Genomic DNA, 14,814 nt, shown 5'->3' on the forward strand with positions numbered 1-14,814 from the left:
ACTCTAGTGGGAGAGGAAGGCTGTCTATCTGACGAGTTTGTATTCATGCTCAGATGCCGAGGAGCTCAGAAGGTGAGCGACTGTGACCAGTGATAGTCATGTATATAGAGATTAGAGATGTATGTGAAAATGTCTCAATGTCAATTGCCTTGGAGTCAATTTTTCTGTATGAAACTGTGTGTTTTGACAACGAAGTGGAGATCTTTTTTAAACGTTGGAACCTCATTTAATTTTATGTCTTATAGAGTTACAATGAGTTAAAGATTATATAAGTGTAATAATTCATCTGTAAACCTAAAAATGTACAGCCAATTTTGAAAGAGATGTACCCTAGCTCAGAAAAATGTTATTGAATAGGTTAATGCTGTTGTAATGAAATGCTTCTTCTAATAAAAAAATATTTTATTGAAAAAAAAAGAATCAAGACTTTTTGATTCAGAACTGTTTCTTCTTTTTACTCACTAATCTTCTTAAAAATTTAACTTTACTTTTATAGGATGAACAAAATGGAAATAGTGTAGGGATTTTCAGCCATTTCTTATTTGCATTTTTATTTGTCAAATATTATTTAATAGTGAGAGGCAGACATTCCTATACAAGGAATATAGGTTCTACAAAAATGGAATAAAAGTTTAAATATCTGTATATGCTCATTTCCCTCATCACTAGTGGAATTGTATGCAACAAGGATGGGGATCTTAATAATGAAAATCAAGTCTCTCACATGTCACAAAGTGTTGAACTTCAAAGGCAGGAAGAGTCAGTTTCTTACTTCATAATGTAACTAAAACTCTTCTGAGTTCACTGTATTATTAGGCTCATGAACGTTGACTGCAAGGTCATTGTCATCACCTTACCTTAGGCATAGCCTGGTTCAATTTCTTTCTAATATTTTGCCAGAGACTGATGAGAAAAAAAGGTTATGAATTAACCAATAACTTGTTACAAACATTGCATCTATGAATGTAATTGAAACAGATTTCAGTGGGCAGGGATTACATAGCTCCACACTATAAGCCACAGCATGATGTTATTGGATCTGTGTATATTATCACAGAAAGGAATGGAAGATGGAAAAAATGATTAAAAAGGGAGCTTCAGTGTTCAGCACAATTCCCTAGCATGAGATGATGTTTAAGCAAGAGAAAGAAGAAACATGAGTCACTAATCCAATGACGAATCCAGCTACTGTCCCCTCCCCCAATGTCTCTGCAGTGCATACTCATAAGGATCACTGCATGAGTCAGACTGGCCATGATCAAGAGAATGAAAGACTCCAAATGCTGGAGAGGATGTGGAGAAAGAGGAATGCTCATTCACTGTTGGTGGGAATGCAAACTCCTGCAACCACTAAGGAAAGCAGTGTGGAGAATCCTCAAAAAATTAAAAATGAACCTACCATATGATTCAGTGATACCACTCCTTGGCATATACCCAAAGGACTCATCATACTGTAGAGATATTTGTACATCCATGTTTGTTGCTGCTCTTTTCACAATAGCTAAGAAATGGAAACAACGTAAATGTCCCTCAACTGATGGATGGTTAATGAAATTGTTGTACTATTCAATGGAGTTCTACTCAGCAGTAAGAAAAGATGAAATTATGAAATTTGCAGGTAAATGGATGGAGCTATAGAATGTTATACCAAGTGAAGTAACACAAACGCAGAAAAGCAAGTGGCGTGTTTTCACTCATTTGTGTCTGTAGCTCCAATCCCTTAAATGTGAGTGTATAAATTCTGATATAACAGCAGGAGCCAGGTAAAGGCAAAGGATACATGGAGGTAAAGGAAAAGAAACAACCTGAAAAAGGGATAGTAGGGAACAGATGCTACCTGAGGGAGGTGGAAAAATTTGTGAGTAATTGGCAGGGAGGAGAGGAGGGAGGGACATGCAAGGGACCATAGTGTGGGGGACCAAAGGAAGTCAGGAACAGAAAGATGGTGGGAGTCAGGATGTTTTGGGGGAAGGATGAGAATAATGGTGATACTGTGACTAGGAAAGGAGGGAGGAAGGAGGCCAGAGGGGAGAAAAGAGTAGAGATGAGTGAATCTCAGGGGGGATGGGCTAGCTAGAAAACCTAGAGGGAAAGTGATGCCCTAGAAACCCTATGAGAAATGCACCTAGAATGTTTGAGCACGGATGCATATATATACCTAGGAGCTGCTTGGAAGGGAACACAGTGAGAAAAGAAGAGAGCAATAAACATGGCATACAGCACTCATCAAAGAAACTTCTTTTTGCAACAGATGGAGGCTACCACAGAGCTGCACATCTGTTCAGGCACAGAGGACATACATCTGGGGGATGCCAGTACTAGGTGACACATCTGCAATCGAATCTCTACAACCAAGGCTCATGGAACTTAGCTGAATAAGGGGTAGAGAAAGGGCAAATGTATCCCTCAACTCTTACCAGGGAGGCTTCCTTGTACATCAGCGTGCAATACACACAGAAGGCCTCAACTAGCCAGGTTTTGGAGAATAAAGGACTGTAGAGTGTAGGTTGGGACTCCTATACAGAACCTCACCCACCCACAGCTCAGGGACTATTGCAGAAGAGGAGGCAGAAAGATTGTAAGAGCCAGGGCTGGTTCATGAACGGATGGCCACTGGAGGCTTGCTCATGTACACCTGCGTCAGTGGTGATATCCAACGTGGGACCCATGTCAGCTCAATTAAACAAGGGCCGAAAGGGGAGGTGAGAAATAGGTGGCAGGTCAGCACTAGACTGAGAACTATTTGAGACTGGTTGCTGCTGGGTGAGGGGGAGTATGACATATATAACCACTGGATGGGCTGACTAGACTCCAGTGGATGCATTTACACTGAACGACATTTGGGTACAAACATCTGAATGAATAGGACTCAGCATATTTGCCAGACTGCATAGGGTTCGGCTGGCAGGGGGGGCATGGATGGGGGAGGGGGTCTGGATGTGAGGGAGAAATTGTATGAAATTTTAAAAGCTCAATAAAAAAAATCACTGCATTATTCCATAAATATTCATTTCCTTCAAGTCTGAAAAAAATAATGTCTTCTATATGCCCAAAGGTTCTAAAGACAGAAAGGACATCAAAGTAGACTTTTCATTTATTTTGCTCATTTGTTAAAAATGAGGTCCCACTATGCAATGCAGGGTAGCCTTAAACTCATCATATTCCTCATGCTTGTCTTTCAAGTGCTGGAATCACAGGCATGTGATACCATGCCAAGTATCACTATGGAACTTAATGACATGATTCAAAGGATGAAATCTAAACTATTACAACTTATTTGCCCTTCATTTAGTTGCTTAGGCAACTTGAAGATAGTTATATGAGTTGTAAAAGGAAATAGATTTTATATAAAGGTAAAGAGGATGAAACAGAAGGAAATTAGATGTTTTACCCAGGGCCATATGAGTGTCAGGTTTACGTCAGGACCAAATCATGCTTTGACTTATTATTTATGAGTTTTCCCACCTGTGAATTCTTTACATTTGGGCCGGTGTCCTTGCACCGTAATGCATTTAATCGTCATTAAACCACCCTGTGCTATGAAGTCAGTTAGGAATGTGCAAATCTCCTTATTTGGTGAGTGAAGAGGATATTTATGCTCTTTGGGATTTTTAAAAGAAAAGTCTTTTTATAAACTTTTTCATCATTTTTTAGCGATATAGTGATTAGTTATTTGATTTGTCTATTTCTGGGCACAGAGGAATAGAGGACTCAAAGACGTATATTGAGATAGCATGCTCACAAACCTCAAAGGTGATTTGTTCTCTAAGAACAAAGCAAAAATATGCAACTTGGTGGAAAATAGACTTGGATGTGAATTATCAAGTTGAGAAAGATTACCTGTATGAAGACCATGAATTTTTGCTTAGAGATTCTGAAAGGATTGTAGCCACTATAATGGCATGAGTTCAATCTTCTCACTCTCAGAGTAGGGAAATATAATTTTATTAAGCTAATTACTTTGTAATAATTTATTATAGTAGTAGTAAGAAATTAATTCAGGGACATTATGGGTGAATGGGGAGTTTATTGAAGAGTAAATGAAGGAATGAGGAACTGAGGTAACTCAATTTCATTTACTTTTATTTTGTGGTAAACTATTACCATCCTTTAGTTCTTGTCAGCCTATTGATAATCTACTTTATGTTCTCATTGAGTAACAAAACTTAGCCCCCAGCACTGTTCAGTGGATCTCCCACAGCAATTCCAAAATGGCCTCTGATAAACTGTTGCTCTTGAAAAGTTTTGAGTCAGCACTTGACTTTGACACTGTTTGGGAGGATAGAAACACCAAATTTCTGACCCTTTAATTCAAGAATACCCAAGAATGTTTGAATCTTACAGAATGGAGAAGAGAAAGTTTAGGCTCACTCTCTTCCCTCTTAGTAGGGAAATCGGGATTGAGACAGTGTTTAGAAAAGAAAGCAGCTGTTTCCTTACACTGACTCTCAGGCACTTGAACATGGAAGATGGAATGTAGGAAAGAAAGGAACCTAAAATTGTGGTTTGAAAAATAAATAGTTTGCCCTTTGGCACCATTAGTGATAGACATGTTCGAATCTCAGATTCTTCTGGCTCATAGACTAGTACTTCCCTCAGCACCCCATTTTGGGGGACTCAAAGTAAAAAAAAAAACAAAAAAACAAAAAAACAAAAAACATGTCACATATAATTCAGCAGTTATGATAGATCTACTAGAATTTTCAGCCTTTCTATTGAGTACCTGTATCTCTATACAAATAGTAGAGCCTTCCTGACTGTTCTGTCATTGTTAAAGACAGGTGTGTAGCTGTTGGAAATTTTAAGCCACTTTACTCGGTAGGAGTTAACTGGGCAAACCTTACTGGAACATTGTGTGCACCATTTGGTTAATCTCAAAATAATTCTCTTTATGAGAAGTGAAATTTTTGTTATTTCTAGATTGCTTTCTTTGAAAAATCATTGTTCTTAGTAAATAACATTGTAAAACAAAATGTGTTCTTGTCACTATAATTTTATTAGTAGTGTTATGGAAAATAACAGTGCCTAATGCTTATCTTGTTCATATAACAGAAAAGATGTCAAAGTCACACACACACACACACACACACACACACACATTATATCGAACAATAATTAAGCAAGGTAGGATTCCATTTTATATATTCCTCAAGGAAATCTAGTCTTAGAAAGGAAAGGTACTTTGCATGATAAAGTCAGTCTGCAGCAAAGAAGCTTCATAGAAACCATTGCACTGAAAGTCTGCTAATTCCTAAATTGTGCATGTTGTCTAGTGAAAAATGTTGTCACTTGAAAATAAGAGATGTGCCTCTTTAACTTTGAAAGTTAAAGACATACCATGATTCAAAGTCTGTAACAGATGCTTGAGAATATTTATTAATTTGAATTTTCTCTTTGAGCTAAGGTAGTGAGTTTCCTTTCATAACCAAAGTTAGACATACACAACTACCACATAGAAAATGTAGATCAAATCCTACTCTAAAACTGTTGATAAGGAAATATAAGTTCTCTTTTCTAAAAAACGATTTAAATATATTTATGTGATATGTGTGTGTGTGTGTGTGTGTGTGTGTGTGTGTATGCCATGTGTATGTATGCCTGTCCAGGCTAAGAGTGTTGGGTCCCCAGAAGATAGAGTTATAGAAGGTTTGAGCTAACAGCTATGGGTGCTAGGAACTGAACTCAGATCCCCTGAAAGAGCAGCAAGCCCTCTTAACCACTGAGCTAGCTCTCCAGCTCTGTATAAGTCCACTTAAAGTTTAGCCCAAAAGCTTCCTGTCATGCAATGAAACTCTAACCTTCAAAGGTGACAGCCTTGGGAGGTCAATCCTTTGGGGAATGATTAGATGATGGGACTGGCACTCTTGTAAATGGAACTGGTGCTCTTAAAAGACACCCAAGTCAGACATTTTGGCCCATGCCTTTGAATTCCAGCACTCAGGAGAGAGAATGAGGTGGATCTCTGTGAGACACAGGACACTCTTGTCTACATAGCAAGTTCCAGGCCAGCTGGGGCTATAGGGAGACTGTGGAGAGAGAGAGAGAGAGAGAGAGAGAGAGAGAGAGAGAGAGAGAGAGATTAATTCTTCTCTCTCCACCATGGAAGACAGGGTGAAAATACTCTGATGAGCTAGAAAGCAAGCTATCAGTAGATACTACAGTTTTAATCCAGATCTTAGACTGAAATATCTAGACTGTGAGAACTAACTTTGGGATGTTTATACATCCCAAAGTGTATGACATTTTATCTACCCTATTTGCAAATGACAGCTTTTCTTTTTTGGACCCCAGTAGTCAAGATTAGTATCTCCAATGTGGTATCAGATATACTAGAGTGATATAAGTGTGTTATATAATTGTGACACTTAAGACTTTTCATTAAAAAATATTTTATTTATTATTTTTATGTGTATGTGTGTATTGCCTGCATGTAGGTAAGCATACCTGTGTTGTGCGATGCCCGTGGAGGACAGAAGAAGCTGTCAGATCCCCTGGAACTGGAGCTACAGACAGTTGTTAGCTGCCATGGGATTCAAACCTTCTAACTGCAGAGCAGCAAGTTCCCTTGTGGGGTATAAATACCCCTTTGGTAAATTTCTTCCCTGTCTAAAACCTGTTACTTGGTTTCTTGCTCCGTCCTTTTCGACAGTGCTCTCTCCCCTGCCTTCCTCTGGCTTACCGGGAGGTCCATTTTCACTTTGGGCCCTATTTTCTTTTGCACGTGCTCCCATCCTTTCATTTCGTTCGGTTTCTGATAGGCTGTCCTGGAGATCCTCTAGAACCATTTGCCCTTCTTCCTGACAGTAACCCGCGTGGAAGCATAGGGTGAGAAGCAGAATCACAAAGGCTCCCATAATCATGGCGAAAACAATTCCAGCAACCTCCATAACATCCATACCTCTCCGAACCTACCTGCAGTTCTGAATCCTCCTCTTGTATTGGAGGGGTCTTCGGGTGGCGCCAGCGATGTTGATTCCCGAGTCTCGGCACCAGCTGTCCCCGACCGCTTTCCGTCTCACTGGCAAGAACGACGGGTTTTGTACATTTCATATAATGGATCTTAATCAAATTTAGACTTCCCCTCCCATCTGTGTCTTCCCTAGAGCCCCACCACCACCACCACATTTCATGCATTCTGTCATGTGTGTTGTCCTATTGATCAAGCATTGGTACCCAGATGTCCCTTGGTGTGACTTTATCCACTGGAGTCTAGTCAGTCTAACTATAGTCACTCCCTTAAAGAAGATTTGCTCTCCTTCACCCTGCAGTAATCAGTTGCCAATAGTTCATCAGCTAAGGTTGGGATCTGCTTCTCAGTTCCCCATTTCTATTCTGGGTTTTCATTTGATTGAGTTGGCATGGGTCTTGTACATGCTGTCACCATTGTTACAAGTTCATATGAGCAAGGTGCCTGAGGCCTGAAAGTGTCTGCTTCTTTATGTTCATGCACCAACCCTGGCTCTTATAATCTTTCCACCCCCTCTTCCACCATGGTCCCTGAGCCATGAGTGGATGAGTTTTAAGACAGGAGTCCTATCCAGGGACACACGCTCTGCAGTCTTTTCTTCCCTATACCTTGGCCAGTTGTAGTCTTCTATGTCCATTGCACTCTGTTGTATGAGGAAGCTTTGCAGGTAAGAGTTGCAGGATTTGTTAGTATTCTCTATGTCCCCTACTCTGCTATGTTCCATGAGACTTAGGTGTAGAGGTTCCACTGTAGATGTATCACTTAGGACTGGGCATCTTTCAGACACTTACTCTCTGTGTGTGACCAGTTGTGGAACTCTGTAATAGCTTCTATCTGTTGCATACACACACATACACACACACACACACACACACACACACACACACATTTTTTTGATGAATGTTGTACTACAGTACACTTGTCCGTAAACATAAAGAACTATATTTAGCATCCAGAAAAAAATTTTATTTGTCTAGAGATATGACAGAGATAGGATTTTCTCTAGAATCCATGACCTCTCCAGCCATGTGTATTTTGCTATATTTACAGTGCCATCCATGAGTTCCCTCCCATTGAGAGGGCTTTATGTCCAATTATATAGCTGTTGATTACCCCCTTAAAAAAGTGTCACTACTGTACCAATATAGATAGTTTGCTGTGCCAGTCATTATGGTTATTAGACTTTACAGCTGGGTTGGACCATTGATTGATTTTCTCCCTTAGCAGCTTGCATAATGTCATCTAGAACTATGTGAGTTAGTCTTCATGGAGAAGACTTCCATGTCAGTTCCAGATCTATTGCTCCAAGTTCCATGTCTGAAGTGTGTCCTGTTTCCAGATATAGGGTCTTACTTTCAAGTTCTTGGAGGTAATCAAGGACTGTGTCAACAGCCTGTGCTATTTGGGGAATCTGTTGGACTACCCTAACCAACAACTCGAAGGGAGATTTTTCCTGTCTGGCAGTGTGTTTCTTGTTACATAGCCTTCAGGTAAACACATGTACTCATGTTCCAAGATTGTATGCTTACTTTTCATGGGATTTTTGAGTTAATAGATTTCCCTCTGTCTTTTTATACCACCTAAGCTTTATTTATCTTTCTTCTTTCTCTTTCTGTCTAACCTTACTCCACAGGTTTAAGTTCATCCCATTTTCCCCTTAAAACCTTTCTTGATTGGCATTCAGGTGGGCCTTTGAAATTTCCTCTTAATGCTACAAATTGTATATTCACATTGTTGAATTATGTCTTTATTTTTTTTTACAAATTTTGAAGTGCATGATTCAACCTTCATAAGCATTTTTCAAGTGACAGTTTTTGTACTCTTCTTCTGAGATTCCACTAAAAAATTAATCTACCTTGGGTCATATTTTAACCATTAAATTAGCTCTTGTGGCACCTCTGCTGCTTACAGGCTATAATGGCCTGGACCTCCACATGCAAGGATCCCTCTAGGCTCAGGCAGCCCAAAAGAGACTAAATGAACAGGTGCTGGAGAATGAAACCTCAGGAAACTTGGTGCTCCACCCTTGAATAGCCTTGGCTATTTCTGCTTCTAATTATATTTTCCAATATTTATTTTTATTTACTTTTTGTACATTTCATACAAAATATCTTAACCATCTCTATACCCACCCCATCCACATCCTGTTATATTCCCCTGACAGATTTCATGCATTCTGTCATATATGTTAAGACCTAATGAATAAAGTTTGTATATCCAAATATCTCTCAGTGCATGTTCGTCCACTGGAGCTTAGTCAGCCTATCTAGAGTTCCTCCCTTAAAAAAGATCAACTGTCCCTCACCCAGCAGTAATCAGCTGACAATAGTTCTTTGACTAAATTTGGGGTCTACTGAATATTTCCTCAGTTTTACGCTGGGTTTTTGTCTGATTGTATTCACGGGTCTTGTGCCTGCTGATACCATTCTTAAGATAACTTGATGAACTGGGTTGGGCAAGGATCAAATTTTGGGGTAAATAAAGAAGCAGAATCTCCAAGAGACACAACACTCACCTAAGACACTACTGACAAAAAACTGTGTAAATGGACACCAAACTCAGGTCCTGTGACTCTGGGGTTTTGCTGTTGTTTGTTGTTATTGTCAGCTGTTGCCAACTTGGTAGAAATGGCTAAACATGCAGAAATTTCTACACATCCCTGGAGTGCACACACACAAAGGATGGCTACCCTTAGCCTACACTAATAAGATGAACTTCTATTTGCTCTATGGTTGGGCCAACAGAACAAACATGATGGCTGTGCCCGTGCTATGTAGATATTTTCCCCTAACATTTCTATATTAAGATGTATCTCAGTTTCTCTATATGAATATCTTGTCTGCAACAAGGCTTTGTAGTTCCTATAATTTTCATTTTTTTAATAACTTCATTTGTTATTTTTATTTTATATGTATGAGTGTTTTGTCTGCATGTTTGTTAAGTGCCTCTGTGTTGGGCAAAGCCCACAGAGACCATAAGAGGGCATTGGATCCCCCGGAACTGAAATTATAGACAGCTGTTAGCTGCCATGTGGGTGCTAAGAATAGACTCCCAGTTCTCTGGAAGGGCAGCCAGTGCTCATAACTGCTGATCCATCTCTCTAGTCCTTATCTCCTATAATTTGATATATCATACTGATTATCAAACTAATCAGTAGCTTTCAGTTTTGTAAATTAGACAACAATACATGCTATGACCCACTCTTTCATTTTTAAAAAATTGTTATTTTATTTATTCATTCATTTATTGTGTGTGTGTGTGTGTGTTCACCTTCATATACTTGTGCCATGGAACACGTGTGGAGGTCAGAGAACAGCTTGCAGGAGTTGGTTCTCTGCCTGATCAGGTTTGCCAGCACATTTACATGTTGAACCATTTCATGGGCCCTTACTTAGTCTTTCTGTTTACAGAGCTTGACACTGGCTTTCATTTCTATAAATTAGGGTGATCTTTGGATCTCTAATTTCACGTTCTTTGACCTTTGTCATGAAATTAGGTTCATTGTACCAACAACCCTACCTGTATAATTCCAATCCAGATGGTACAGTCTTTGGGATTTTTTTATATTGTGCTCGGCACTGAATGTCATTATTATCTGCACTTCCTCCTCTTGTATTTTAGTTATTTTTCAAACATCTTTTTGACCTCTTGAGCTTTGAGATGAATTTTTCATCTGAAAACTCTTATCCTTATTACAAAAAGGGTTGTTGAAGCTCATAAGTTTGAGGCCTGCAAGATACTAACTCCTTTTAGCTAATAACTAGAAAAGCAGGAGGTAAGTCAGTGACCCACATCCTATAGGAAGTAGCAATGGTACCATCTAGACTTGTAGCCACTCTGCTGTGCTTCCCATGGGCATGTACTTCTCCAAGGAAAAGTATGAGTTAAACTAAACTCAGTGTCCTTCTACCCATGTAGTCCTTCAGAAAGAAGCAAGAAGCATCAGCACACAGGATAAATCTTTGCCAATCATGGACAAGAAACCAAAGAACAACACAGTAAGTCAGAGCACCTTGGAATGTACTGTGATTATTTGCTTTCATGGGTAGTTACACTGTGGGCCCTAAACAAATCCAGAGACAACTGTTTTTGACAAATGTTATTACCTAAAAATAAAGACTGTTGCTCTTTACCACTTCATTTTATAACTTAATCAGTACTCAGAAAAAAATAAATAAATAAAAGCAGACTCCATAGTCCTGGTGCTGTTCCCCCTGGGACATGTTGAAAATGAAAAAGAAATCAGCAGCCTGAGTGGACTTGGTTTCATATTCTTTCATAGCGACTGAAGCCAGTGAGTATGAAGCATAGTGAGTCTCTGGGACTGGTTTCAAAAGCAGTTTTAAAATTCACTTTTAAAATTCACTGTATTTGGAGGTAGGACTGAGTAAATATTTTTTCTTTAAAAAATAGTAAATAACTAGACTTTATGGGCCAAGAGGACAGGTGTAAGGTATCATGTGGGTACTGTGTACTAACAGAAACAAGAAACACATTTCAGTACCCAGAGCTATTGGGCTGGAGTGGTTAAAGGGGTCCAGGTACCTATTCTTTGAAGAGGGTCAACACTGGCCAGAAAGCCAGACAGAAGGAGGTGTGCTGTCCTGTTTGCCTTAATCTTGGTGACTTCAGGACCTGGATGTGCTTTGTTCTTCACTCATCTTGTTGTGCCCTGCCTTCTCCACTAGGTTATTTACCTAAGTGAGCATGATCACTGAGTTACTGATTTGCAGACTAAAGTTTCCACCACTTGTCTCTAGTAGTTGCCAAGTAGCTGACACCACTAGGTGTATGTGACAGGTGAGGGAAGTGTATTCCAGTAGCAGGCTTAGCTGCTGGTCAGATACAAAGTGCAATGCAGAACTGAAGTGGAGAGAAACCACAGTTTGGTTTCCACAGTTGGAATTGCTCATTTGCTGGAGAAGTGGCAGTAGACAGCACAGAAGCAGGAAATGGGATGGATTTTGCTCCAAAGCAACCAATGATTTAGAGCCTGGCAGGTTATGGACAGGATTACATTGAAAAGATACACTGAAATATAATAGAAACTGGACAGAGAAACCTACACAGCAGTGGGAAAGAAAGATCCAATTGCGGGAAGGTGAATGTAGAATAAAAGGCAGAATTTGAAAGGTTTAGGACTTAGGACATGATTAGCTCCATGAAAGTTGAAGGTAATTTCCTAAGCAGGTGCTTCATAGTGACTTAGAAGTGGGATGTTTCATAATCTAAGCCAATGCGTTTCTTTCTGTTTACCTGTGAAATGATTATTCATTCTTGTCCAGTGCCACATAAATTGTGGGAGTCCTCTGTTGGAGAAGAGCGCTTGCCTCATTATCAGGCTTGGTCATATAACTTTCTTTGACTAATGAAGGCTAAAACCCAAATGATATAATGCTAGGTTGAAGTAAAATTTCTCTGCATCTATTTTATTCCCTGTCACTAATTATTACGGTTTCTCTTGGAATTTGGATTTGGTGCTGAATCACACTGTCACTTAGCCCATGAATCATGAACCGAAATATTGAAAACTTGGGTTTTCTTAAGCCTCTGAGAATTTTATATAGTTTGTTATTGTAGCAAAACTTACTAGTACCCAGGGACAATTTATTATTTTTCATTATTAAAATGTATTATTTAGTAATTTTATACATATATACAATGAATTTAGATCATATCTACCCTCTACTCCCTCTCTAACAACTCTTCCCAGAGCCCCCTGCACATCCTCTTCTCTTCCTCCCCCTCCTGCTCCCCCTCTTGCTCACCTTCACCTCCCCATCCTCCTCCCCCATTTTCTCCTCCCCCTCCTCCTCGTCCTCCTCGTCCTCCTCTTCTTCCTCTTCGTCTTTGTAGTCTTCTTCTTTCCCACTATGTCCAATTACTGATGCTCATATATGCATATACACAGAGTCATCCATCCATGTCTTATGTTGCCTAGGCTGGCCTTCAACTCCCTAGACAAATAAGATGACCTTGATTCCTGATCCTGTTACCAATACTTCCCAAGTATTATAATTTCCACACCCAGCTTCACAGGAACAATTTAGAAATGCAGAAAGTAATGTTGCATTTGTGGCAACTGTTGCTGTTTTATCAAATCTCAGGTTCCATGTTGAGACTTGGGAACAGAATGCTCATTTCATGATAAGTCAAACAAGGACATGATACATTGAGACTTTACTCCCAACATTTTTGATTTGATGCCAGGATAAAGATTTAGATTTCAAGAAATAGCTCAGGTTAATCACAAGACAAGGACTATGATATTTATCTTAACTCCAAGTTGGGTCGTTCATCCATCTATCTGTGCATTACAAGTTGCCTTATTTATTCTATGAAGCAGCCTAGAGCTAGGGATCCAGAGACAATGTGATCCTTGAGGGTATCACTATACAAGAGGAAAGATATACATATAAGCAAAATGTCCCAAATAGTATGTTAAATACTGTGTTACTAAGTGTAATAAGGAGACAAATGAAGATCAGTTACTCACTGTAAGGCGACGTCATGAAGTGGCATTAGCTGTAGAGACAAAACTCCTAGTGGCCTTTCTTGAAGGGCATTTATAAAATGTGTTAAGAAGATTGAACCTAGTACAGTGGATACTTTCAAAGTAAAATGTTGAATGAAATTCTGAAAACTATCCAAAGATGCTTAGTATTTGAATGAAACATTCCCGATCATTCTCTGGCACACAAACTGAAGTTCAAGAACCAAGATCCCCATGAGAGAGCATAGAAGTGGATGGGTATAGGTGAGTGGGGTAGACAAGAAAGAAAACCCTGAATACAGACAGGGCTCTGGTTGAGAGCACAGGAGACAAAATGTCTAGAAACAACAGGTGTTGACAGGACATTCTCCCTGTCTTGGGGACCTACAGGATTTTGTACTCTGGCTTTTGATACTGAACTTATCCTTAGACCATGTGTTGTTACCTACCAGTTTGGAGATTTGCTTACTGCATTTTTGGAATGAAGTTTTGAAAGTTTATTTTATGTGTATGATTATTTTGCCTGCATGTATGTAAGTGTACCACATGCATGCAATGCCTGTGGATGCTCAAAGAGGGCATTAGGTCCCCTGGAATGGGAGTTACAAATGGTTGTTAGCCACCATGTTGGTGCTAGAAACTGAATCTGGGTCCACTGTGAGGACAGCTAGTGCTCTTAACAGCTCTGAACTATCTTACCTGCCCTGGAATGAATTTTTAAGAGCAATTGCTATGATATAATTTTATGAACTTGAAGGACTTAGGGTTTCTAATTAGGTTGCTATAGCACATAGCTAAATTACTACAAATGTCATCCCTTTGTTCTCTTTTTGATGTAAAAATTTAGGACAGTCAGCAATATATACAATTTAATCTTAACACAGGCAGAAGATGATCATGGTGACAGAAAGGTCTGGTTTTCATTAACCTAAAATCTGCTTAGTCAAGCAGCTCCTCTGTCACACCGCTCGCTTCCAAAAGTATGTTTCTGTCTTTCAAGAAAGCTGTTAATTTAGCAGTTAGCTGTCCACAAAAATGTAATTACTCTGCCTCAGGATGGTTAGTGAGTTGGTCATGCCCAAGGGCTAGCCTTGACCATATGGAATGACCTCTCCTGGCACAATCTGAGGTTTCAGGGATTCCATATTATTGTAACACTCGATAACAAAGACAGTTGCTTTCTAGTCTTATCACTGATCTCCTTATTGGGATTCCCTATTTATTTAAAGAGAATATTGACTGAATATTTCTGTCCTGTCAACTCAATGACTGAATTCCTTGCCTTGACCCTCCTATTCCTGCTTTTTATGTAGATATATTCATGATTCCAGTGGGAGGTCTATCCCAACATCCC

The sequence above is a fragment of the Nannospalax galili genome, unplaced genomic scaffold (genome assembly GCF_000622305.1).
Source record: "Nannospalax galili isolate Female #2095 unplaced genomic scaffold, S.galili_v1.0 scaffold100, whole genome shotgun sequence".
Classification (NCBI taxonomy): Eukaryota; Metazoa; Chordata; class Mammalia; order Rodentia; family Spalacidae; genus Nannospalax; species Nannospalax galili.